Source organism: Theropithecus gelada, chromosome 18, assembly GCF_003255815.1.
Source record: "Theropithecus gelada isolate Dixy chromosome 18, Tgel_1.0, whole genome shotgun sequence".
NCBI classification, from domain to species: Eukaryota; Metazoa; Chordata; class Mammalia; order Primates; family Cercopithecidae; genus Theropithecus; species Theropithecus gelada.
Window position 1 is genome coordinate 36,043,041 of NC_037686.1, and position 24,978 is coordinate 36,068,018.

A 24,978-nucleotide genomic window follows, 5' to 3' on the forward strand; every position below is an offset into this window, starting at 1 on the left:
GTTGAGAAGGCAAGAGAAAATTTAATTCACACTGGAATGTGAATGATTGAAAACTCACATAAACTGTTAGTTTTATTGAAATTAACCTACAAATATACATATAAAGAATATATGTATGTGCATGTTACTGTCATAATTCCACTATTAAAAAAATGAAGTTTGAATTATTAAATTTAATGTACTCTAAATAACAAAATTTTAAGCCTGGTACCAACCTTAGATCAAAAAAATCTTCTCTCTGTGGAAGTGAATTTAAGAAAAAATTTGTCTACCATAACAATCTATTTCAGCTATTCATTGGTACCTGTTTTTTTCACTATATGGATTAATACTTTCACCTTAATTTTTAAAATTTATCTCCATACAAAAATCGGGACATTTTTGCCAGTCATTGAAAATTTGTTTAAAATAAGTAGTCTGGGAAAATACTTAATAAATATTAATTAAATGAATTAATAAAATAGAGGATGGTATGGTGAATCTAACTGGATGGAAGAGGAAACATGAAGAAACAAAACAGGAATTTCTAGAAAAGGGCAATAGTACATCCTGGGAAATTTGAGTCACTTGCTCATAATTCTATTGATGGAGCTATATGACTGATATATATATTCTACTCAGTTCCATCAAACAAGGTATATGGTATAGGGCTAGGCATGTAACAGGATATTCATTATTAATTATGGAAAATCCTTGTATCCAATTGAAGTAATTAATGAGTGGCAAACTATGACCCCTGGGCCGAATATGGCAACACTATGAATGCTATTAAGGTTAATTGGAACACAACCATGACCATTATTATACGTTTTGTCTACGGCTATGTTCATTCTACAACCACAAGGTTTGGTAGTTGAAACAGAGATAATAATATGGCCTGCAAAGCTGAAAATACTTACTGTCACTTTACAGGCCCCACTGGTAAAGATTCTGGACAGCATAAACCAGGTATTTTGGATTCCTGTGTTTTTATCCATATCATAAAAAATCACTCTTATTCTAATGTTTAAATCAATCTAAAGTCCATTAAAGCCAGGAGAAAAAAAAAACAAAATAAAAACATTCTCATCTACCTTTGCATACAACTACATCTCAAAATCAAGTTGATACAACCTGTTAGGGCATATATTCTAGATGTTATGTATATATTCCTTTTCTTACACTCTGTATACCAAAATTTTTATTTTAGTTAACATATTACAATTTCTTTTCCTTTTTTTTTTTTTTTTTTTGCAGAGACAAGTGGACATTTATTTGTATGCCTTTCTTCCTATGTGTATTTCAAGTCTTTTTCAAAACAAGGCCCTAGGACTCTCCAGATTCAATTATGTCCTTGGGCTTGGTCAACTGCTGCAGGAGTCTTAGGGAGCCTTGTACAAATGCTAGAGTGACTCATTTACCAACATTAAACCGTAAGATAGATGCAACAAAGCAGGACTGCTTCCTCCACAGAATGTACTGATTTCAGACGATGCAGCACCCAATGTAGAAAACACTGGAATTTTTCCTTGGAACTGGACTGTGATGAGAGGGGCTTGCCATGAACATAAGCTACTCTCTTTTCTTTTCTTTGAGATGGAGTTTCGCTTGTTGCCCAGGCTGGAGTGCAATGGCGTGATCTCGGCTCACCGCAACCTCCGCTTGGCAGTTCTCCTGCCTCAGCCTCCCAAGTAGCTGGGATTACAGGCATATGCCACCATGCCCAGCTAATTTTTGTATTTTTAGTGGAGACAGCATTTCTCCATGTTGGTCAGGCTGGTCTCAAACCCCCAACCTCAGGTGATCCACCCACCTCAGCCTCTCAAAGTGTTGGGATTATAGGTGTGAGCCATCACGCTTGGCCAGCTACTGTCTTTTCTTTGACCCAACCTTTCCAGTTTTTGAAGATAAAGCGGGAAATAATCTTCTCTGAAGATACTTGATAAAAATTTCCAAAAATTAAACACGTGCTTCCACTTCATTGATAAAAATTTACCACAGTTTGACACTTGGGTCTAGTTCAGCTGACGGATGAGCTGATTGATGCCTTCACCCCGATAGCCAGGTGTGCCTATCTCCTTGAGGAAGCCCACTCTATTTTTGGTAGCATGATGGGTCACTGAGAGGTGGAAAGGGTGCAAGAACCATGAGATCTCCTGGAAATGCTTCCCTGGGAAGGCAATGTCATGAATGAGGTCTTCCAAGCAAATGACGCCAAACTTCCCCAGGTGCTCCTCAATCGCTGTGTTGTCTGACAGAGGGATGGTCTTATTCTTGACCTTGGCTTGTCCACGTTTCAAAATGAGTTCTTGGACAGACTTCAGGTTTGGAAATCCCCAAGTCACATAAGGTTCCAATATACGCAGCATTTTTAGGTTCTGGGGGGTGACTTTTACAAAGACACCACTAAAAATTTTCTTTAGGCGAAGTCTTGCAATGGTTCTTTGCACCAGTAAACTCACACCATCAATCCTTTCGATGCGTACAACAAAGGCCAAGAAATGTTTATCTGGCAATTTCAAGGCATTAGGTTTCACTTCTAGTCATCTGAGACACACCTTGTCACGTTTCTGCCGCCAGGAATCATGTAGGAATGATTCCAGTCGCTTAAACCTGAGCCCTTTTCCTTTCCTCGGCTCCTTCTTTGCCAAAAGTGCCTGCTTTGCCTGGGTGACTTTGAGGGCTTGATAAGCCTTCCTCTTTTTCAGCAGATTTTCTGGAACCAAAGGGATTTTTCTTTGCTCTTGCTCCGTCATCTTTCTAGTGGTCAACATATTACAATTTCTTATACAATTTCTTATAACATTGAAATTGTTTCATATTACAATTTCTATTACAATTTCTTATAACCCACTAATAAAGGAGAGATTTATTATTTAAATATGGCAATGAAACTTTTTATTTTCTCATTTGTTTAACTCAGTCTCTTCCTCATTGAGTATAGGAAATTATAGCATGGAGGAAAAAGGAATACATATTCATTGAATGCCTATTATGAACTGGGCACTGTAGTAACTAATTTATAAACACAATCTAACTTATAATCATTCAAGGAAATTTCTGTCTCTGAGTATTTAAGAGAGGTTAAGATGTAAGAATTTAACCAGAACTGTGAGACACAAAGCCTACATTTTATCCACTAAATCTGTTAATATGTTTTATATTAAGTGACTTAATTGAAGACGTGCCATGAAAGGATTCCTGCAGATTCCTGTTTATATTTACTAGGATATCAAATATTGGGATCTGTCTATAATATATGATCAAGATTAGCACTAAATACAATGGATATGCAACCTGATAAAAGCAATTTGAAACATTATAGGAAGGCCCTGTGATCCAAAAGTAAGTCAACTACCCGTTTGTTTATTCAATCATAAATATTGTTACTGAGCACTTATTCTGAGCCAGACAGTGTGCTATATGCTGAGAATCAAATGATGAACTTAATAGACATCATCCCTGCCCTCACAGAATTTTTGTGTTAAAGGTCTGAGAGTCCCTGTAAAGGCCTGTGAGTGTCTTTTATAGTTGTGTCATTTTATAAGTTGTAAAGTCCTTTCAAAAGGCTTTATTTAATGCTTATCTCATCTGTGTAAAATAGGCCAGGTTACTTCAACCATCTAATAATATATTGAGCCTCACATGTAACAGATTTACGTAGCCTATTCACAGCTTGTGTGTGAAAGTATTGGGATAAAAACCTAAGTCTATGACTCCAAAGGGAATTCTTCTTTCACTGTAACACCACAAATTCTTTTGTAAATGAAAATAATTCTACAGTCCCCAAGAAACAATGTATTAGATATTACTTAAAGTTGTTTTCATTGGTAAATTTTGGCACCCAAGTGAACCTCTGTTTTAATTCAAATCTAAATAACAGAATGCTAGGACTAGAAAGGATCCTAGAGATTATTTCGGTCTAAATTATTCATTTTACAAATGAAGAAACTGAGATCCAGGGAAATTATGTGAATTACAGCCAGTCAGTGAAAGAACCATTGAGCCTCCTGATTGTGTTCAGCCCCCTTTTCAGTGTCCTGTGAGGACTTTTCATAGCATTAGTATTCCTGCTATTATGTCTTCCCTTTACTGTGTTTAATGGGGTTGTATGATCAGCTTTTATATTCTAATAATCCAGATGCATTTGCCTGGATGAAAAATTTTGTTCTCGTCTTTTCTTTTATTCATCAAAATGCCAAAGAAAGCACATACTGAAGTATTATATATCCTAAAATGTTATTGCTCACATTTATGTTCTCTTGTTCCAAGAAGGAAACAACACTATTAAATTATAACAAATCTGTTTGTAATGTATTCTGCAGCTTTACGATGGCCTGTAATGTGAGCTTGATGATAGGCATCTCCAAATAAACTCACATCATTTCCTCTGCTTTCTGTGTGTTTGGACAGTTGGTCAGTGCCTTCACTCATCTGTAAATACTATGTGGCCTGTGTTATAGAGCATGATTTGTTTCAAAATCTACAAGGACACAAATCAATAACATTGCCCACCATTTTTTAATGTGAGCTTTAAAAAGTACTGAAGTATGTTGTATGGATTTGCTTTATTAGTACCATAATTTGGTATATGTGTATTCTACATTTATATACACATAAGTTGTCATTCCCCTTTTCTCATATTCTCAAATATTTCAAAAATATTACCACTTTCATTCATTTTTATACTAAACAAAATCTTTATAGTTTTGTTATTGTAGAAAAATCTTAACCCTAATTTCACTATGTTGACAAAAATAAATAGCTGGAGACATCTTCAAGGAATATATTCAGAATCAGATGTTATGGATTCAAATCCCAGCTTCATTAGTTACAATTAATTCACTTTCAGTAAATAAACTATCCTTTCTTTGCCTTAGTTCCATCATCTAAAATAATAGGGCCAATAATAATCATTGCTTCTTAGGATAGTTGTGAAGATTAAATGAGATGACCCATTACTATTCTTGGCTCTCACCCGAATTTGCAGCAAGTATTCAGTATGCATTAACTATAATAATGATGGTGATGTCAGTGATTATGCTGATGGTGAGGATTATAATTGTATTGCTCTGTTTCCAAATGTCCAAGTCAAAGACAAAATACCCAGAATAGGTTTCATAGTGCCTATTGAATGTCCAGCAAAGAACTTAAGTAGATTTTCAATGACTACCAAAGGTCATTTATTATGAATCCATCATGTTAGTCAAGACTAACATTACCAGTTGAGGACCTGAAGAAGCAAAACTTAATACAGTGTATTTGGGAAAGTTACCATAGGTGTGGATTTGTTAGTATAGAATGTTAGCCATGTACAAAATTATACAGATCCATCCCTGTTTTGACAGGCAAGCCAAGTGGGAGTATACCAAAGAGAATTCCTGAATCATGGGAGGAAGAATATCGAATGGAGTCCAGGGAGAAAGGTGGGAGATGGAGATGGGAAGCTAAAATAATACTTTACACTGCAAGTAAAGTATGTACTTTACAAAGCAAGTAAGGTATGGGCACTGGAGGTGACTATGAAACAGAGCAGCAGTTAAATAATCACAGGAGATTAGAGTGAAAAACAGAAAATAGGAAAAGGAGAATAGAGTGATCTGGCTCAGTACTGGAAGCACTGCACTTGAGGGAGTACCCTGCTTGCATTTTAAAGGGTCCAAAGTAGGAATAACATAAGATGGGCAGGGTAGGAATTGTTGGCTGAGGTCTGTATAAATTAACTGTTTACCTACAAGTGTAGAACTAGTTAGTTGTTAATCTGGCTTTAAAATCCGTATCAGCTCACTTGCAATCTTAAGTTTGTTCACTAATTCACACAGAAATGCTGAACCAAACTAAGTTACTAAAGAACAGAAAGTACTTTCATAAAGATATATTATTTTATTAACATAACTCCTATAGGTCTGAAGATTTTACACTCTTTCAGCAAATTATACCAATTTAATTTAAAAATAATCATGACATAGGAATTTCAACACTTAATTTTAGGAGATATTAAATGTATTGGTTGTTAGTCTTTAGAAGTATTAACATAGTTTGGATGTTTATGTCTGCCCAAATCTCATGTTGAAATGTGATCCCAGTGTTGGAGGTGAGTCTTGTTGGGAGGTGTTTGGATCATGGGGGCGGATCCCTCATGAACGGCTTGGGCCATCCCCTTGGTGATAAGTGGACTCTCGCTCTGATTTCATATGAGATCTGGTCATTTAAAAGTGTGTGGCACGTTACTCCACACACACTCTCTCTCTCTCTCGCTTCTACTCCTGTCGTGTGAAATGACTGCTGTCGCTTCACCTGTCCTGATTAAATGCTTCTTGAGGCCTCCACAGAAGCAGATGTTGGCACTATGTCACCTGTAGAACTCTGAACCAATTACAAATATTTTCTTATAAATTACTAAGTCTCAAGTATTTCTTTAGAGCAATGCAAGAACTGCCTAACCCAGAAAATCAGTACCAAGGAGTAGGGAATTGTTATAAAGATGCCTGAAAATGTGGAAGCAACTTTGGAACTAGATAACCGGCAGAGAGGTTAGAAAAGTTTGAAGGACTCAGAAGAAGACAGGAAGATGAGGGAATATTTGAAACTCATTAGAGACCAGTTAAATGGTTGTAAGCAAAATGCTGATAGTAATGTGGACAAGGAATTGCAGGCCAAGGAGGTTTCAGATGGAAATGAGGAACTTATTGGGAAATGGAGCAGAGGTCACACGTGTTATGCCTTAGCAAAAACTTGGCTGCATTCTGTTTATGCCCTAGAAATCCGTGGAAGTTTGAACTTCAAAATGATGATTTAGGATATCTACTGGAATAAATTTCTAAGCAGCAAAGCATTCAAGATGTGACCAGGCTGCTTCTAACAGCCTACATTCAGATGCAGGAGGAAATAAAGGACCTAATGTTGGAACTTGTGTTTAAAAAGGAAGCAGAGCCTAAAAGTTTGGAAAATTTGCAGTCTGGCCATATGCCAGAGAAAGAAAAAGCTTTTTGCAGGGAAGAGTTCAAGGAGGTTTGCTAGAAAAATTTGCCTAACTAAAAGGGTGCCAAGTGCTGACAGCTAAGACATTGGGAAAAAGGCCTTGAAGGCATTTCAGAGATCTCCCAGGAAACCTCTTTCATCACAGGCCCAGAGGCCTAGGAGGGAAGAATGGTTTTGTGGGCCAGGTACAGTGCCTCTGCCTCCAATGCTCTGCACAGCTTCAGGACACTGCTCCTTGATTCCTGTCCACTCTTGCTCCAGCCTTGGCTCAAAGGAACCCTGATATAGCTCAGGCTGCAGCTTCATAGAGTGTAAGCTGAAGCCTTGGTGACATCCACATGGTGTTAAGCCTGCGAGTACACAGAACACAAGAGCAAAAGAGGCTTGGAATTCTCTACCTAGATTTCAGAGGATGTATGAGAAAGCCTGGGTTTCTAAGCAAAAGCCTGATGCCAGGTCAGAGCCCTCACAGAGGACATACACTAGATCAGTGCCAAGGTGAAATGTGGGTTTAGATTCCCCACATGGAGTTCCACCAGTGCACTGCCCGGTGAAACTGTGGTAAAGGAATCACTCAACAACCTGTGAGAGTAGCCATAGGAGCTGCACGCTGTAAAGCCACAGAGGCAGAGCTGCCCAAAGTCTTGGAAGACCGCCACTTGTACCAGTGTGCCCTGGATGTGGGACATGGAATTAGGTAATTTTGGAGCTTTAAGATTTAATTACCTCCCTACTAGGTTTCAAACTTGCATGGGGCCTCTAGCGCCTTTCCTTTAGCCAGTTTCTTCTTTTTGGGAGGAAATGTTTACCCAATTCCTATACCTCCATTGCATCTTGGAACTAAATAACTGGTTTTTAATTTTGCAGACTCATTGATGGAAGGGATTTGCCTTGTCTCAGATGAGACTTTTGAATTAATGCAGAAATGAGTTAAGACTTTGAGGGACTCTTGGAAAGGCATATTGTATTTTGTAATGTGAGAAGGACATGAGATTTGGGAGGGGCCAGGGTGGAATCATATAGTTTGGATATTTGCCTCCACCAAAATCTTGTTTTGAATTGTAATCCCCGATGATGGAGGTAGGGCCTGGTAGGAGGTGTTTGGAACATGGAGGTGGATTCCTCATGGCTCGGTGCTGTCTTTATAATAGTGAGTTCTTGCAAGATCTGGTCATTTGAAAGTGTGTGGCTCCTCCCTACCCTACTCTCTCTTTTTCTTGCTCCTGTTCTAGCCATGTGATATGCCTTCTCCCCCTTTATCTTTTGCCATGATTGCAAGCTGCCTGAGGCCTCCCCAGAAGCCAAGTAGATGTAAGCATCATGCCTCCTCGAAAAGCCTACAGAACTATGAGCCAATAAAATTCCCAGTCTCAGGTGTTTCATTATAGCAGTGCAAGAATGGACTAACTCAAGTACACACATAATTGAATGCTTTTTTTTCAACTTCTGTGCTTTTAACTTTCTAAGTCAACAGTAGCATCGATGTTCATCAGGGATATTGGTCTAAAATTCTCTTTTTTTGTTGTGTCTCTGCCAGGCTTTGGTATCAGGATGATGTTGGCCTCATAAAATGAGTTAGGGAGGATTCCCTCTTTTTCTATTGATTGGAATAGTTTCAGAAGGAATGGTACCAACTCCTCCTTATACCTCTGGTAGAATTCAGCTGTGAATCCATCTGGTCCTGGACTTTTTTTGGTTGGTAGGCTATTAATTATTGCCTCAATTTCAGAGCCTACTATTGGTCTATTAACCTGAGAAAAACAAGAAATGGGGAAAGGATTCCCTATTTAATAAATGGTGCTGGGAAAATTGGCTAGCCATAAGTAGAAAGCTGAAACTGGATCCTTTCCTTACTCCTTATACGAAAATTAATTCAAGATGGATTAGAGACTTAAATGTTAGACCTAATACCATAAAAATCCTAGAGGAAAACCTAGGTAGTACCATTCAGGACATAGGCATGGGCAAAGACTTCATGTCTAAAACACCAAAAGCAACGGCAGCAAAAGCTAAAATTGACAAATCGGATCTAATTAAACTAAAGAGCTTCTGCACAGCAAAAGAAACTACCATCAGAGTGAACAGGCAACCTACAGAATGGGAGAAAATTTTTGCAATCTACTCATCTGACAAAGGGCTAATATCCAGAACCTACAAAGAACTCAAACAAATTTACAAGAAAAAAACAAACAACCCCATCAAAAAGTGGGCAAAGGATATGAACAGACATTTCTCAAAAGAAGACATTCATACAGCCAACAGACACATGAAAAAATGCTCATCATCACTGGCCATCAGAGAAATGCAAATCAAAACCACAATGAGATACCATCTCACACCAGTTAGAATGGCGATCATTCAAAAGTCAGGAAACAACAGGTGCTGGAGAGGATGTGGAGAAATAGGAACACTTTTACACTGTTGGTGGGATTGTAAACTAGTTCAACCATTATGGAAAACAGTATGGCGATTCCTCAAGGATCTAGAACTAGATGTACCATATGACCCAGCCATCCCATTACTGGGGATATACCCAAAGGATTATAAATTATGCTGCTATAAAGACACATGCACACGTATGTTTATTGCAGCACTATTCACAATAGCAAAGACTTGGAATCAACCCAAATGTCCATCAGTGACAGATTGGATTAAGAAAATGTGGCACATATACACCATGGAATACTATGCAGCCATAAAAAAGGATGAGTTTGCGTCCTTTGTAGGGACATGGATGCAGCTGGAAACCATCATTCTTAGCAAACTATCACAAGAACAGAAAACCAAACACCGCATGTTCTCACTCATAGGTGGGAACTGAACAATGAGATCACTTGGACTCAGGAGGGGGAACATCACACACCGGGGCCTATCATGGGGAGGGGGGAGGGAGGAGGGATTGCATTGGGAGTTATACCTGATGTAGATGACGAGTTGATGGGTGCAGCAGACCAACATGGCATATGTAACAAACCTGCACGTTGTGCACATGTACCCTACAACTTAAAGTATAATAATAATAAATAAATTTTTAAAAAAAGTAGCAATTTTGAAACCTCATTTGTCTATAAATATATTCAATAGTAATATTAATATCCACTGCATAATGCATTGTAAGTCAGATCACATTAAACTTCCACTCATGGTCCTGTAGTAGTTTCATAGTTCTGAGTAAAAGCCAGTGTCCTCGGGGGGATTGCAATCTCCTCCATAAGTTGATCCTTATTCTCTCTGACTTCATATTTACCACTCTTGTTTTGCTTATGCTGTTCCAATCCCTCTGGACTGTTCCTTCTTTGGGCCTTGTACATACTCCTTCCCCTGATTTCCATGTTCTTCCTGCCCCCAAATATCCGCATGGAAGACTCTCACTCCTGCTGGTCTTTACTCAGAAGTCACCTTCTCAGAGAAGCATTTGCTGGACCCTCAAACACTTCAATGCACCATCCCAAACACTTCATATTTTTTTCTTTTGACTTTATTTTTTATATACTTAGCTATATCTAAAATGTAAAGTGTTTTACTTATGTATTTTATTGATTATGTGTTTACTCCAACCAGAATATTCATTCTGTGAGTCCATGCTTTTTTCTTCTGTTCTTTTCAGTGCTAGATTCTCTATAACCAAAACACTGCTGAAATTTTAAAAGTAAATTCAAGAATATATAAGTAAGTAAATATATGAACACATTTCAGTCCCTTTAAAATTAAATTTAAAATTACATGTCATCCCTGCAAGAGGGGCAACACAAAACAAATAAATTTCAAACTATATAAAATAGAATACAGAAAAACACTCTGTCTTTAAATTCCTTAACACTAGACTTTTAAACTTACTCTACTTAGTTTTCATCAGTGTTAGTACAAACATTTCGCTCCTACAAAATGCTATGTTTAGTGTCTTCCAGAAGGACTTTTAAAATTTTAACATCCCTATTCTCTTAGTCCATTCAGGCTGCTAAAAGAAAAATACCATATACTAGATGGCTTTTAAACAATAGAGATTTATTTCTCACAGTACTGGAGCCTGGGAAGTCCAAGATCAAGGTGCCAGGAGATTCATGTCTAGTGAGGGCATGCTTCCTGGTACACAGATGGCCTTCTTTTCTCTCTGTGTCCTCCCATGGTGAACTAAATAAGGAATCTCTTTGGGGTTTCTTACAAGGGCACTAATATCATTCATTAGGGCTCCACCTTCATGACCTAATTGCCTCCCACAAGATCCTGTCTCTCAATACCATGAACTTGGGGGTCAGAATTCAACATATAATTTTGGAGTAGAGGAAGATTCAGACCATACACATATCATCATTTTCACTTTATGAAAGTTCACACTCCCTTCTCTTCTCTATTTCAAAACCTACCTCTTTTAATACTATGTAGATCCAGCCCAAATTCCTTCTTTCTTTACACTTTTAGTATATGTGCTGCTAAAGCAAGCACCAAATTTTGTTTGTTTGTTTGTTTCTAAGAACATTGTTTTCTGTCCCCCAGCTTCTGAACCAGTTAGTGGGTAACTCACTTTGTAATCCTACTTTATTCATCTGAGATGAGACATTTGTTTCTGGACTAGTTAGTGCATAAAGTACTCACTTTGTAATCCTATTTTATTCATCGAAAATGAGACATTTCTTGGAGCATTGTCTTGTTCTGAAGTAACATTTTGTTCATATTTTAAATCACTATTATTTATCCTTTGATATAGTTGTTAGTCTATTGAAGTCTTATTGATGCTTTACAGTTGTTTGAAACCTTCTTCATGCCTAACATAGTGTCTAATATGTGGTAAATGCTTAGGAAGTATCTGTTGATGGATTTATTCCCACTGTAGTTGTAGCAATGCAGTGCCTTTGGCTTACAAGAATATTTAAATACAATAGGATGAGTGAATTGTTGGAGAGTCTGACTGTAGTAATCAGAAGTTATAGCCTCTGCCAAGAAACATGTCACTGAAAAATAAATATCCAGTTTGCCCTCAATCCCATTAGTGTTTATAAAGGACAGAGTGGGATTCTTCTTACAGCAACAAAGAATGTACAATCAGAAGCTTTACTGTTAAGTCAAAAAGGTAAACTTTTATTCTTTCCAATTTACATAGGGAAACTAAACCTAATTCTAATGCTTTGTGAATAGAAAGAGCAGGCCAAATTATTAGGCAGAGTACTCGTTTTCTTATGTATCAGCCTTTAAAAAGGACATTCTATCCCAGAGTCAGGAAGGAACGGAATCCTTCAGAAAAGCAAATGAAACAAGCTCACAAATAATACTATGCACAGCTGGGTACTCACTCTCCTGAGCTGTTTGTCTCAATTTTATATCTTGCTTGTCATTTTGAAAGGCATTTTTCCTCTTAAAATCTTATCTGTTTCTGAAGACAGTAAGCTATATCCTAATATGGCAACAATTGCTGTAAATTTTTGTTATTTATTGAAATCATACTATTGTGTCTATTGTTCCTACTTCATTTTCCAAAATAAATTGCTTGAAGTGTGGGGTTAGTACATAAATATTCCACTGCAAATTAAATGGTTGTCAAAAATATTTTTGGGAAATTGCAATGAAGAATAAACCAAAACACTGCATGATTTATCATTGAACCTGCTCAAATCTCTAGCAGTACACTGAAAGTCAGAGAGGAGGAGCCCTTTCCCAAGCAACCTTCTCTGTGTATGTGCATGTTTGTGTGTGTATGTGTGTGTGTCTGTGTGTGTGTGTGTCCAATCTACCCTGCAGGTCAGTTTGGGGAAAAAGTGTTGGGGTTGGAATTAATGAATGTTTGAAAACAGAGTCATTTAATGTGAAGGAGAAAAAAAAATGTCATGGTTGTGAATATGCTCTCAAGCATAAGAAAAAAGAATTACTATTGACCTTGTTAGTTTAATTAAGTGATTCCCAATTAGGATACTAACAGAATGTTGGCAGTTAATGACATACACACTAATACGGGCTCAAAGTATATGCTATAATTCCTGATGATGATGATGATGATGATGATACTTTATTAGTATCTACTATTAAGCAATGGATCAAAGGACAGAACATTCTATAATGTATATATTTTATATTGCACAGAAGAGAAAGCAGCATCAGTTTATAGTACATATCCTTTGCAGGAGGCCATATGTCCACTCAGGAAAGAAAGTGATAAATGGAGAAGCAGAAAGATAGAATGTGAAAGTAACCTATCTTTTATTAAAAAAATATAGCAGGGGGCCAGGCACGATGGCTCATCCCTGTAATCTTAGGATTTGGGTAGGGCAAGACTGGAAAGTTGCTTGAAGTCAGAAGTTCAATACCAGCCTGAGCAACATAGTGAGACACCCGTCTTACAAAAATAAAATAAAATAAAAATTAGCCTGATGTAGTGGTGCACACCTGTGGTCCCAGCTACTCAGGAGGCTGAAGTAAGAGGATCACTTGACTCCAAGAGATCATGGCTGCAGTGCACCATGATTCCACCATTGCACTCCAGCCTGGGCAACAGAGACTTTATCTCTTTTTTTAAAAAAAAACAAAAAAACAAAAAAACAAAACAAAACAAAAACCTCAGCATTAATGAAAATACATTGAGTCTTTATGAATTAAATATCTTATATATATATATATATATATATATTTATTGCTTGGGTCAGTACATATTTATTGTGTGTCTATTTGATTAGCCTATGGGACAATAGAAATAAACTGTGCTTGCTATTGTTTCTTTTTTGTTGTTGCTTCCATCCCAACTCAGACGCAGATGAACAGTTTCCTAGAACAGAGATATCCAAAGAGTAAGCCAGACATATCCAAATATGATCAGCACCACAACAAATTCTAGAGAACTGTTGACAACCTCTTCTCTAAGGATACTGGGTTTACATTGGCCATTGAGTAAGTTCCTCATTGTTTCCTGAAGGTAACTCATTTTCATGCATGTGTGCACGCAATACACTGTCTATGTGGTGTGGTCCAGACACCCGAAGAAAACCTGTGCCTAGAGATCTTCCTCAAAGGTGGGTTTTTTCAGTGCCCTGTGTCAGTATATGTGTTTGCTGCAAAGCATTGCACTTTCTTCTAGACACTTGTAACTAGAACCTAGATATGTTCCAGAAGGGTTATGAGATTTAGACCAAACTGTTATATCTGCATTCCCCCAGGTATCCTCAAATAGTCCTCTCTAAAACAAGCTGGAATTTCTGGTGGAGAGGGAGGTATTTTATTTTCACTAGAATAACTTTACCTTGCCTTTGATGATTACAAGTTTACCACTTAATGAAGAAGGAAAATTGCTTCATAAAACCCTAGAAATTCAGACGTGCCCCTCTCATTAAGATATACCAAAGAGTGGGGAGTAAGGGCAAGACCCAGAGCTGAGAGCCCTCCCTGAAAGCAGGCACAGGGCACCATGGATGGCCAGAAGCTAGACAGGAACCCTGAGTCTGCGGAGCATAGAGAATTGGCAAAGAAGGAGAGAACATTGGTGCAGAGGACCTAGAGAGATAGATTAATAACTTAGCCATAGCCTACCATAATCTGCCACCTATTTTCGCTCACCCAAATTTCGCCATTTGCCAACACCTGATCTAAACAAGATCCAGATACTTACATGGTATTAATCTGATATCCACTGTAGTGATACTGACTGCCTTTAGTAATATTTGTTACCACAAGTATGCACACCACATATTATGGCCTAATTATGTCATGTTATGCTTACACTAGTGTCTACTTCTCAGCCTTAAGCATCTTAAGGACAAAGACTGTCTCTTTTTCTTTACTACTAGGTTGGTATAAAAGTAATTGCAGTTTTGCCATTACTTTCAATCTTGTACCTTGAGAGAAATACATAGAAATCTTATCTAAATGAATGAATGAATAAATAAATAAATAAATAAAGCAATTAATTAAGGCATGCACAAGCTTATTTTAATTCACCAAATTTGAAAGTCTTTCTTGGCCTTGCTATTGAAAAATAAATATTCTTTCTAACAAATCTATGCAGGGAAGGTGATATATAGAGATATGTAGATATGTAGATAATAACCATGTAGAAGATATAAAAAAGTATTTCTCTCTTCCACAGACATGGTAGACATCGTTAAACATACGTAATATGTTTTTTCTTAGAGCCTAGCTATGGTATAGCCACTCTTCTCAACTTACCAATACACTTGCTTCTAATAGTTAATCCAGTTTGAATAAACAATTTCCACTTTCACTTTAGAGAATTCTTCATAAAACATATAATGTAACAGGGGAAATCACTATGTAACTGGAAAGTGATATTTTATGCACATGAAGGAATTAGAACATAGGAAAGGGTTAACTTGTAATTATCTAGCCCTTCTATTGTGTAATTCTTCCTTTATTTTTAGTGCTACACATGGACAACTTGATGGAAATCATGATCACCATATACAAATTGTCCAAGATGTGTCATTTCTTCTACTTTCATAATATTTTTGGAACCTGTTACCTTTCTTCACTCTCAACGTTATTTTCTTAATTCTGGCTCTAATAATATCTCTTCTGAATTACTTAAATTATCTTCCATATTTTTGCCTCCAATCTCTTCCCTTAACTTATCTTCTACACAGTTTCCAGAATGATCTTTCTAAAATTTAAACCTAATTAAATTATTCATTCTTCATTCTTGTAAAATAATATTTAAATTATTTCCTGTAGAATACAAGTCCCTGAAGAAGGAGGCTGCTTTATTATTATTATTATTATTCATTTTATTTTGTTTTTTAGACAGAGCCTTGCTCTGTTGTAGGCTGTAGTGCGGTGACACAATCTCAGCTCACTGCAACCTCCACCTCCCAGGTTCAAGCAATTCTCCTGCCTCAGCATCCCGAGTAGCTGGGACTGCAGGCACATGCTACCACGCCCAGCTAATTTTTGTACTTTTTAGTAGAGATGGGGTTTCACCATGTTGGCCAGGATGGTCTCGATCTCTTGACCTCATGATTCGCCCACCTCAGCCTCCCAAAGTGCTGGGATTAGAGGCATGAGCCACAATGCCCAGCTAGAGGCTGTTATTTTAGAAGTCTATTATCAATTCTCTATTTACTTCCAATATAATTTTAAGGCAATATTTAACTACTGTCTTTTTCCTTGTTACTTTTGTGAGTGCCACTGATTCTATCTAAAATACTCTTTCTCTTTCTTCATTATATCGTTGGCTCATTTATGTGTTTCAGATCCCTGAGGAATCTAAAGAGTTCTATTAGCAGCTGGAATAGACAGGTGAGGAAAGGATTTATCGGTAGTACCCATACATGGCCTCACCAAATTGCACTTCAACTAACCAACTAAAATTTTGATCTGTTTTATATATTGGGGTTCTTTGTAGGAGTTCATTTGAAAAAAAGAGTTTTCTATACTTAAAAAAATTCAACACCACTGAGCTTCTCTGACATCTGTTAGATTTCTGATTATCTTGGATAGTCCACTAGCATAATGAAAATCTAGGGCACTTAAACTATTTTTGGAGATTTGTTTCAACTCATATATTGGTGAACTTGGAAAACTCAGGAAGAAGGATACATCAATAATTATAATGTCCTATTTAAGCATGTTTTCTAAACCATGATTGGGCAGCATTTCTGTAATCATTTCCATTATGTTTGTACATTTGGTAAGTGAATTCTGAACCTCTAGGGGTTCTATGGAAATTCAATGAGGCACATAAAATGGGATAGAAATTTTTAATTTTGAAACATTTCTCTGGGAAGGGGGTCCATGAGTTTATTACAGTCTCAAAATATCCAGAATAACAAAAACGTTTAAATATTGACCCTGTTCAAGGGAAAATAAAAGGCAAATGAGTAAGAGGAAATTTATCTACATTTAAAAATACAAATTCAATATGATAAAAGGCAAGAAAATTACCACAGTAAAACACTTGAATGCCACTTAATTGTCCCCCAACAATTTACAGGTTCTTTCATGCCATTCTATTCAGTCTTGTTTCGTATAAAAAAGGAATTAAAAACATGAACATATGGTCTATTCTTGTATAAGTTAATTAAAGATATGGACAAGACTTACTTTGTGAAGCAGTACCTTAGAGGTCAGAGCAAAAAACTTTCTTGATCACTAGCAGGAGGAGATGAGAAAGTATCTGGATATTTATACTGAGTAAGAGATGCATTGTCTGATATCCACCAAAATGGATAGATTTCCTATATATTGATTGCAGATACTTTACATGTATCAGTAAATATGGAGTTATTTTTAACAAAGACACAGAATTGTTAGTTTCATTTGAATGATATAAAAAGTTGATTTTTATTATGGAAAAGACATCTAAAGCTTTGATTCATCACAAATAGTCTGTTGTGGAAGAGTCTACTCTCCATAAAGGGCTAACTCTGTGTGCAATACATTTCTGCCCCCTCTCCCAACTGACTATTATCTATAGCCCATAACTTATGAAACCATTGGTGAACCCCAATTTTCAAAGGGTCCATTATGTTTCCCTTCCAAGGAAATTGGAGTTTTGAAACCTTAAGGATCAATTAATCAACTAATGGTAAGCTCTAAAAATAAAAAGTCACGTTAAGTTTGTGTGTGACTAAGCTCCACAGCAAACCAAATGCATGAGCAAGTCCCAGAAAGCCCAGAGACTATGAGAAAACACATGAGAAAATGACCAGAAATGCAAAATACACTTCAATAAGAGACTAAGGAAATAAGCTTTGTTCCTACTCTCAATTTCTGTATGCCTTGTGATACCTGATTGTTCACAGGATTACCTCCTGAAATCTTTAATTAAGCAACTTTGTACTTGAGTCTTTTTGAATGCGTTCAGTTCCTTGCAACCTGTTATGATCTGAATGTTTGTATGCCTCCAAATTAACGTGGAAACCCTAACCTCTAAAGTGGTGGTGTTAGGAAAGTGGGTTTTTTGAGAAGTTATGGAGGCAGAGCCTTCATGAATGGGATTAGTGCCCTTGTAAAAAACACTCCAGAGTGACCCTTCCCTTTCCTCTTCCACATGTGAATATGCAGCCAGAAAGCACCACTTATAAGGAATGGGTCACTAGTCACCCAATCTGTCCACTCATGGTTTAGAATTTCCCAGCCTCAAGGACTGTGAGAAATAAATTTCTCTTGTTTATGAGATACATTGTCTGTGATATTTTGGTATAGCATCCTGAGTGGTCTATGATACAGCTAAAGACATCAAGACAATTCATGCTTCTTTCCAGCCTTAAGCACTTAATTTGTATGTTGTGAAAAAATATATATAATATATGTGTATATTATATGTAATATATGTGTATATATATGTACGTATATATAATCTAGAGAATCAAGTTACAAGGAACCGTTGTGTGATAGCTTGGAAAGGAGAACATGTATGTACCTTTGATTTCAAATACAAATATACATATACAGATATACACATACATACTGTATGTATGCGTAAACACAAACACATGCATGCATACACATAAACGATATACAAATACAAGTTATGTATCAGATGTGGTGGTCCTGAGAATACTTCCTACCCCTATGGACCAAAAGAATCCTAAATAATGATACTGCAAACACTACTAAAATTACTACTGCTATTGCTACTACCCACAATACTCCTGCTAATAAAACACAAAATCATCTCATCTCACAACATTCTGCAATATTTAAGTGCTTTCACATCCAGCTCCTCATCTGGGTCCCTTGAAAAGCCAGTGAGGTTAGTATAGATGACATGTGTATTTCCTTTAGACTGGTGAAGAGACTAAGAGTAGTAAAATCAAATATTCTGACTTCATCTCACCTTTTCATTACATCACAGAAATATTTCCATCCAACTTTTTAGCTGAAGTTAACTCTAAATTGAAAAATACTAAAATCCTTTGAAAATTCAGTCTTTGATGTGAAGAGACTCAGATAAGAAGATATACATGGAATAACCAAAATCCATCTCATTCTTAGAAGTTTCAAAACCCAATCCCTACTGCAATGAGGAAGGATGGTAAAGTATTTTTTAAAAGGTATCTATTATCTATTTCAGCAGTGATTATCTACTACACACCAGCTGTATGTTCATTATTGTGCTAAGAACTGAAGGTAATGCAAGGAATGATAAGCCTGCTTTTGAGAGATTTTCTATAAGTGAATAACAACTAAAAGGCATATCTAAGCTTAGGTTTTGGAGGAATGTGGATAGGAGAGAAATTGATATGGGCATAAAGAGCCAATAAAGGATGTAACAAAGGTGCGAATGGAATATAACATAAAATACACTATGAGGTATATTTAGACAGAAATGATTTTATTCTCTAAACATTACTGATTATTGACTGATTTTGAATACTTATATCTTAGAAACATGAATCTAATGGTTGAATAGAGTATGGCTGGGAGAGAAAGATTAGCAAATGCACAATTAGTTAGAAGATAATTATCAAAAATAATTAAAGGAAACATTTTAAGCCTGTATTGGAAAACAATGTCAGTGAATAAATAAATAGGGAAAAGCACTAAAATCATAGAATTTTTTAGTTAATCACACCTAACATTACATGATATACTAGTTCAATAATTTTATAGACAGGAATGGTATCCAATATCACATAGTATGACAGAATTTTGACATAAATTTTTGGAGACTATGCCACCCATTTCCCAAATTTTAGAAATGTAAAAACTGAGGCCACAAATTATAAAGCTATTTGCACAATAAAGCAGAGTTTTCCAGCTATTTTGGGACCAGAACCCAGCTATAGTGCCTTCTCTTATGTTTATACTTCTTGTTAAAATTTATGTTGTTCTACATGCATCAGGTTTATTACAGTATATCAAAAGATAAGTTTGGAAGGCATTGTGTTATGCAAAACTCAAATAGCATTAATATATCTTTCTCTGAATCATCTGCTGAATGATTCCATCTATCCAATCATTATTATAATAGAGACTCTACTACCAGACAACTATTGTGTTGTAATATATTTCTTCTCTTTTTCTAACATTTAGCTAATTAAGAAATCATTATTTCTAGAAAGATGCTCAGTGACATTTGAATATATTGGTTTCCTTGGCATTATAATTTGGAAAGCAAATAATAGGATCATTAAAAAATGAGTTCAACACTTAAAGGCACCTGCTTTCAAATTTAAGATTATAGAACTTTGGAATGTAGGAGGAAATAAATAATGCTATATATATATATATATAGTGCTAAATAAATAAATAGTGCTGCATATATATGCTGCATTATATATATATATATATGAAGCACTGTTTACACATATATGAAGCACTATTTACATATATATGTACAGATACACACATATAAATACACACACACACATACATATATACATACCTCTTTCACTCCAAATCAGTGGAAACTGAGGACTTCAGGGATATAGCTTAAGATACAGCATTACGGAGGCTATTTGGAGATTAACACAAGGGGAATTTCAGTGCTTAATGAGATGAGATTAAGAAAGGTAATGTAATATTTTTCATCTTTCAATATATCGCAGAGTCGTATGGAGTATTACAACTGCTGCCTGAGGCAACCTGTGAGATATATATCTCATCAGACTAAATCCATTCTATTGAGGTCACCATGTAAACAGTTAATGATGCAGAAACTCTGTAGGGATTCATTGAGCACATTTAGATGAGTTCTATAGAAGCGTACAATCAGCAGTGGGGGAATTATGTCAATGATATTTTAAAGGAAGCTGTAGACATTCAAGACTCCCTATATTCAATGAGATGTTCATAATTAATTTCCTTTTTTCTCAGGACATGTAATAGTGTGACTATAACTTTTTATTATATGCATTAAAAGTAAACTGAAAGGTCACACAACATATTAACTTCCCAGTCTGGTTGAATGGAAGAGATTTGGGTTGTCAACTTCTTTTAGATTGGCTAGGCAGTTTCAGGGAATTGGTTCCTGTTTAATTCTACCATAAACATATAATGAACAATCATTGGTGTTTTATTTCCAATATAATTGCCATGATTGTACTTTCAATGAATGTGTATTGTGTGCCTGCACCATTAAGGAGTAAAGGTTACCTCTATAAATAAATTTGGAGATCATGTTATTTACACATTATACTATGTTTATATTTAATACATTCTTGCACTTGGCATGTGTCATGCATTATGTACACTCTTCACAAATCTTAATTCAGCTTAATAAAATTTTCTTATTACACACTCTCAAATACCTCATCACCATTGTCGCCAGAATACTTTTGTTCTCATGACACGCTTGTACTTTCTTTCCATTTACTTATTTACTTTTTGAGACAGGGTCTCTTGCTGTATTGACAAGGCTGGAGTGCAGTGGTACAGTAATAGCTCACTGCATCCTTGAACTTTCAGGCTCAAGTGATCTCATTTCAGCCTCTCAAGTAGCTAGGACTACAGGTGCATGCCACCTTTCCTGGCTAATTTTTTTTTTTTTTTCATTTTTAACAGAGACAAGGTCTTGCTACATTGCCCAGGCTGGTCTTGAATTCCTAGACTCAAGCCATCCTTCTACATTGGCCTCCCAAAGTGCTGGGATTACAGGCATTTCCCACCACAACTGATTACACTATTTTCCTTGCGGATTTCAACAAGTAGCCCAATTATTTTTTTTTCTCTCTCTCCATCTACTGCATGTTTCTCTTTCAATTCAAGAGACATGTTGATGATTCATCTGGTGAGCTGATATGAATATTTCTCAAATACCGCAGATTAGATGATGATCAACTATAATCCGTGAGCACATCCATAACTGGTTCCCATCCCAAGTGGAAATATTCACTTTTGAAATTTGAATTAGGAATATCCCCTTAAAATGACAGCTTTTTCAACTTTTACCTTTTCTCTGTTGTGTCTTCATGTATGAAATCTGTAATTTACTCCTATTTGGCCTCTTTCAGTTAAATTTCTCCCTATTTTACTTGGTTGAACTACCCCATACTGGTTTTGTTTGCTCCCCACAACTACTGATTTTCCAAAAGTCACTAATCACATCTCCAGTTAAATATGTTATAATAGAATCTTAATTTTTGTTTTGGAGATGGAGTTTCAGTCTGTCGCCCAGGCTAGAGTACAGTGGTGTGATCTCCACTCACTGCAACTTCCGCCTCCTGGGTTCAGACATCATTTTCTTTACTGTCACTGCGTTGTGTTTCTAAAATAAAAATTTTACATAGGAACTTGGATGTGTAAATTACATGATCTCAAATCAAACTACTACTGTGATTATCAGTACTATCCTACTACTTCTATCTTTCTACCACCATCCTCACTTATTTTGCTTTTAATATGTGTTAGTATCTATGCTAACAGTTTTGTTTCTGTTATGTCGTTTAATTCTCACAAGACTGTGAGGCTTATATTATAATATTAATTTTAAATAAGATAAAATGAGGCTTTAAAATGTTTAAATCACTTTCTCCAGTTCAGAAACGTAGTCATGACTAATGGAGGGTTTCAAACCCAGGTCCGGCTACATTATACCACCTTACGATGCCATTCAAAATTGAAAGGGTCCAATTGAAGCCATAAATGTCATCAATAGAAAAAAGTTACAGATAAATGCTGTTAACATTTATTAAGCCATTTCTTCACAGAGGTGAGGTTTATCTAACACTTGAATCAATTGTGTTAAAATCAAATGTCAGTTAAGGCAATTAAAAGTCCCATTTATTGAGACATATTTAATAAAACTCAGCAAGTAAAATATAGACATACAAAACAAATTCCTTACTTGACATTAGAATTTCTGCTGGGACGATTTTCTAATTAAAAACTCTTCTGGTTTACAGATTATTAGCACATCTATATAAAGTGGTAGACAGTGTAAAAGAATAAGGGATAGAAAAGCACTTAAACCTAATGATTCATCAATCAGACTGCCTAGATATTCTAAGCTATGTATCAATTATAATTTTGGAAGGTCAGAAAACACAGGAGGCTCAGACTCTATCTTTGAGAAGTCTGTACCTTACTGGGTAGAACATGCACGCGCGCGCACACACACACATACACACACACACACACACACACAAACATATACCCCACAAATACCTTGAGAATATTTAAAAGTAATTTATAAGTTGTTTGCATTATCAAGATGTTGAGAAGACTGGCAAAATGAAGACAAGCACCTATTTCTTCAAAATCATAGTTTTTCAAACTTTTTAAAGAACCTCAATGCCAAGGAGATTTTTAATACTTTTTTTCTTAACAGAACCTTCCTCTGTGCAATTTTTATACCAGAAATATGTTGTGTGTTTGTGTTTATACTATGAGCACTTTGGAGGACCATAAACCATTGTAATATCTAAAAATTGGTTCACTCCCCATGTATAAATTTCACCCCCCGGAAGGTGGTGTCACTCATGTTGAAAATGCATGATTTAGCATTATGAAAATATGTGCTGGTATTTAATGTTAGTGTATTATCAAGCTCCATTTAATAATCACATAATTCTATTTTATCATCAACCAGAAAATTACCACATTTTAAAATATTTTTGTGAATTTGAGTTTGTTAATTCATATACTTAATGTCTGTCTTTTATGAAAATTGTTTGATATGGTAACAATGTGTACCAGTAAGTGCATATTAAATTAAATACTAAATGTTTAAATAGGTTAAAAGTATGAAACATACTCTTCACTGTCCTGGGAGTTGAGCTAAATTTCTAAAGTACTAAAAATTACCATTGACTCCTGTTGAGGACAAGTCACAATTTGAAGAAGTAGTAAAAAATGTTGATTGTCTTTATCTGACTATAATTTGTATCAAACAGCAGTATAATAAACGTCAAAGTAACCTCCACATAATGGCAAAAACAAGGCGTAAAATGCAAACTCGATGTCCTGTAAATGTGTCCTGGCTGGAGCCCTGGAGATTGTCTCCAGACTTGTAATACAATCAGGTCTGGGGAAATACCATGAAAATGTTTTCTTTCAATCATTTGTAATTGGTATTCTTAAAGTGAAGGGTAGAAAATAAAGGGGAGTGGATATTTCGATTTGCTGCTTTTGTTTGGAATTGCTCAAATCACAAGTAACTACAGGGCAAATTGACATCTTCTCGGTTGAGTTGTAACCTTTTCAGCCTCCATTTCTTTCCAAGGTTTGTAAACAAACAGATTTGAGTGAGGACATTCAAAAGTTGGTCTCAAACCAAACTTCCATCCTGGCATTTTAGGTTACACATAACCTGGCCTCATTTATATGTTTTTCAATTGTATTTCTCCTTCTTCCTCATCTTAAAAGTTTAACTATTTCTCTAGGTTTCTTTCTCATTATTCCCTGAATGAACCATCCTAATTGCCACCTTGGCAACCTGAGTTTGCTGTTATTTTCCTGGAGATTTTTGGCACCCCTATGGGTTGGCATACTCATCCATCAAGATTCTTTATTAAGGCATTCTCAAAAAGCTCACACACTGATCAACCTCTTCTCTTCCTGATAGTTCTTGTTTCATTCAACTGTTCTACATAGCATGTTATTAATGTGGCAAACATTCATTTAACCAGCAAATGCTTAGAAAGCCTTACAATGTGCCGTATATTGTTACTGGACATTAGGAATTACTAAAGAACAAAACAAAGACATAGAGTCCTACCATCAAATAGTTTATAAATAGTGATGGGAATTAGACAATAAAAATACAATATATAAAATATCATATGTAAATAAATGAAAGAAATTAAAATACACTATGTTAAAACAGGCATCAGTAAATTTTTTACTCTAAGGAACCAGATAGTACAACTACCCAATTTTGCCCTTGTAGTAAGAAAGTAGCCATATACACAAAATGAGTTCTGTTCTAAAAAACTTGATTTATGGTCATTAGGATTTAAATTTAATAAAATTTTCTTGTGTTATAAAATATTGTGCTTTTGATTTAAAAATCATTTAAAATATTAAAAAATATGTTTCTAGTTTTAGGATTATATAAAAACTGGAGGTGGTCCTAATTGGACCTATGGGCTAGTTGCTGAGCCTGGGTTTAGATAATGGCAAATGTTAAGGAGACAACTA

At 35.9% G+C, this 24,978-nt stretch overlaps 1 pseudogene; it reads right to left on the reverse strand.

Moving 5' to 3' along the window:
- Positions 1 to 1,990: 1,990 nt before the first annotated feature.
- LOC112611602 lies at positions 1,991 to 2,741 on the reverse strand (annotated as a pseudogene).
- Positions 2,742 to 24,978: the final 22,237 nt, after the last annotated feature.